The sequence below is a fragment of the Nannospalax galili genome, unplaced genomic scaffold (genome assembly GCF_000622305.1).
Source record: "Nannospalax galili isolate Female #2095 unplaced genomic scaffold, S.galili_v1.0 scaffold325, whole genome shotgun sequence".
NCBI lineage: Eukaryota > Metazoa > Chordata > Mammalia > Rodentia > Spalacidae > Nannospalax > Nannospalax galili.
This window is the reverse complement of record NW_008355159.1, coordinates 3,025,631-3,029,847: the sequence shown is the minus strand read 5'-3', so window position 1 is coordinate 3,029,847 and position 4,217 is coordinate 3,025,631.

The window sequence follows — 4,217 nt, the reverse complement described above, 5'->3', positions numbered from 1 at the left end:
GAGCCTGCACAGGCCTTCACTCAGCTCTCAGCCCTTCGGAGGGTTTTTATGAGCACCTTGTTCTATATTCAGATCTGTTCCTAGATGATGAAAGCTGATCTTTAAAACTATTTGCCTCTAGACTGAATGAATTCCAACAGGATAGCAAAGGATTTGGGTTATGGAGGCTGCCTGATCTATGGAGAAAAGAAGATAAACCTCTTTTTCAACAGGGAGAACAGGTGCTAATTAAAAATTTACAGGGAGTGCCCTCAGGGCCAACAGTGAACTCTTTAGAAAGGCCCTGTCCTTGTGGGTGTACCTTCTCTTATAGCCCCATCAAGGTCTTGGGAATTATTAACTAGGTTCATCACCCCCATCACAAACCTTACAAAGGAAATACCTCCCATGGGCCCTTGAGAAAGTCAAATGAACAGATAATAGATTTTACTGTTTGTTCCTTCCTCATGTCTGTCTTTGTTTCTGGCCAGCCTTTTATGTCTATCTCCTTTATGGTCAAAATGAAAAACTCTAGATTATCCCAGTAATTTATGTATACTTACAACATCACTGAACGCAAAGTGTTTTCTGTTGACATAATTATCTAGCTTCTATTTTTATTTCGTTTATAGGGCTAGAGGATGTCATTTAAACCAAGGTTGAATGCTGCATGCACGTCTGTGATACTTTCAGTAATGTCTCATCTGCCTTGCACAATCTACAAAACCTGATTCAAACCATGTTGGCCACAGCCATCTCTTTTGGCACACAGCTTTGGAACTGGATCTCTATATTTTCATGGTAGATATAGATTATACTTGTTATAATCTTAGTAGTAGTTCTATTAATCTTTGAACCTCATATACGTAACTGCTGCATTAATTTTATTTCCTCTCACTTTCAGTTGATAACACTGCCGATAATCCTGAGGTATTCTAAGTCCCTCTGTCTGGGTCCCCTTGACCATCTTCCAAGGCTGAAAGTCAGCAAGTAATGGAGACCCTAAACCCTTGTATATTCCATTTCAGCTTCAAGTAGCCAGATCAACCCAATGCCCACCTCCTAAAAAATTTTAGGGTCTCAACTCTTGAGGGGGAATTGTTAGGTATCTTGTCAGATGCTAGGAGGCTTTAAAATCACTGAGGATGGGCTCCTCCCTCATACTCAGCAGCTTGTGAAACTAGTGACAAAGCTTTAACACTTTGATTACTGGTCAAAAGAATGGGACCTGAGTCTTATCTCTGGCCCTGGTAGAGACCTGGCATTCTAAACCGCCCAAAGGATCTTAAGATTTCTCTCTACCTGAAGGCTTTCTGGTAAAGAACAAAGGCATCTGTGTGTGGTAGCCTAAAAAAATACTAAAGAAGCCATGCCATTGTCCCCTCCCTTAAGAGTTAATCCAGGGCCTGGAGAGATGGCTCAGCCGTTAAGAGCACTGACTGCTCTTTCAGAGGACCTGGGTTCGATTCCCAGCACCAACATGGAAGCTACAAATTGTCCTTAACTCCAGTTCCAGGGGAATGTGATGCCCTCTTTTGACCTCTGTGGCATTGCACAGCACTGGTGCACTCACATACCTGCAGGTGATATATTCATACACATAAAATAAAAAAATAAACTATTTTTTAAAAAAAAGAGTTCAAAAGGGTTTACTGATCACCTAGGCAGGAAAACATCCTTTAGGAAAGCTGTCTGGTCTAGAGATTTTTTAAGACATAGTATAAAGCCTATCTAAAAATATAAGTTGACACAATATTCTCTATGGTCATCCTACCCATTGGCACAATCAATGGCAGGACATTGTCATCACTCTATGAAGAAACTCCACCCCTCTCTGAAATCACCGTGCAATCCCACATCCCACCCCATATTGCATGAAAATCATTCATCTTCCTGTCTGTGGATTTCCTTATTCTGTCAATTCCACATAAATGGAATCGAACAGTATTTGGTCCTTTATAACTGGCTTCTTTCATTTCTTATGATGTTTCCAAGGTTTGTCCTTGTAGCATGTGTCTATTTCATTTCATGATTTTAAGAGATGGACAGTACCTCAAGGAAATTAGGGGAAGGTGCAAGGCCAAGTATTTCCTTTGGACAGTAAGTTGTTTCTGGTCATTTACACTCAATACTAAATTGTTGTAAGTACCTCCTCAAGACTCAAAGAAGGCAATGTTCAATGTTCGCGCTTACTTCTCTCCCCACCCCCAGTGGTGAATACAACCGAAAACCTTGCTTGATTACAAAATCTCAGTCAGTCATTGTTGCTTCATGCTAACTACTTGCCTAAGAAACACATTCATCTTGTAGAGGAGATAATGAGCAAAACTGGCAATGTCCTAATAAGCTCTAAATTAAGCATACATAATGTTGAACAAAATATAAGAATCAGCAAATTTTTTCCTGCTTATTGATCATTAGTGTTAATGAGAACAGCAGCAAGTGGCTTTGTTCCTGTTCACTTAGAAAATATAAAAACAAGGTAAGCAAGCAATTAGGAAGGTTAATACAAGGATTCAGTTTTCATCCTGATAAATGGAATAATTTATTTCCCAGCCTATTGACCTCAGAAACCCTCAAGGGCTTCATCTTCTCTGGTCGCAGGCTAAATTTTCAACTGCATTGGTAACAGAAACTGTGGAAATAGGATCAGACCTTACTAAAAAGCAATAAAATGTAATGAATACATTTATTTCCAGAAATGTGTATTGCTCAGTGTGGTGGCACAGGTCTTTAATCACAGCCCTGGAGAGGCAGAAGCAGGTGGATCTGTCTGAGTTTGAGGTCAGCCTAGTCCACATAGCAAGTTCCAGGACAGTCAGGGCTACAAACAAACAAACAAACAAAAAACAAAACAAAAAGAAGTATGTATTGCAAAGAGTAGAAAGCACTGTCTGTATGAAGGGACTAGAGTTCCTTCATAATCACAGTGGAGGCCTCTTCATTGTTCATCTATCATAGAATACTACAGATTGGGTGGCTTAAACCACAAATAGGCTGGAGTTCAACTCAGTGATAGAATGCATGCCTTCATATTTACAAAGTCCTAGGTTCAAGTCCCAGAACCCCAAAATGCCAAAATCAGCAACAGCCACAGCAACAAAAACAAATATTTATTACAATTCTGGAGGCTGGGAAGGTCAAGATCACAGTGTGGGATGATCCATTCAGGTTCTCTTCTTGGTGTGTGGGCAGCCAGTTTTCTCACTGTATCCTAACAAAGTAGAGAGACAAAGAATGGAAGCAAACTCTCTTGAGTCTCTTTTTATAAGAGCATTAATCCCATTATGAGGGCGCCACCATCAGAATCTAATTACATCCCTCAGGCCCCATCTCCAAATATCATCACATCAAGGACTGAGGTTTCAATGTATGAATTTTAAGGGGCATGATCATTAAGTCCATAGCATAGAGGAAAGCAATGCAGGAGATGAAAGTTGCTAGTGAAGGAGGTCCAGGCTGTCTGAGGAGTCCAACTTGTAAGAAACATAAAAACCTAGGGAGAGGGAGATTGGGAGTCAAAGATTCAAACCACAAGAACAGCACAGACCTAAAACAGTAATATCAGAAAGACCAGCTAGAAAAAACTGAGACTTAATAAGGGATATTTGCATTTTTAGGTTCAATACTACCGTAGAATTTGTTTGTTTGTTTTTTTGCCATATCTCTCATTCATTTTGAAAACAGTACCCCCATTCTTAGGGAGGACTGTTACTACCATCACTCCCTTTCCAATGTTCCAGACAAAAACAATGACTTGGAACTGGCCTTTAGGAATTCAATATTTGAACTTGGGATGTAACTCAGTCATAAAACTTATGCTTACTATAAGTGAGGTCTTGGGTTCCAGTCCCAGCCCTGCAAGATAAACAAATAAACATACAAAACAGAGCTGAAAGAATGTAAATCTTCAGATTTGGACAAAATAATATATTTTTTTTTTTTAAAAAAGATTCATTTGTAATCTATAAGAAGAGAAACACAAGAGCATTAATCCCATCACAAGGGCTCCACCATCAGAATCTAATTACATCCCTTAGGCCCCATGTCCAAATATCATCACATCGTAGATTGGGGTCTCAATATATGAAATTTATTCAGTAGATGTCTATTAGGTCCACTTGATATATGGTATTGTTTAATTCAGATGTCTCTCTGTTAACTGTCCTGTTGACCTATCTAATGGAGACAGTGGGGTATTGAAGTCCCCTACTATTAATGAGTTGGCATTAATCTAG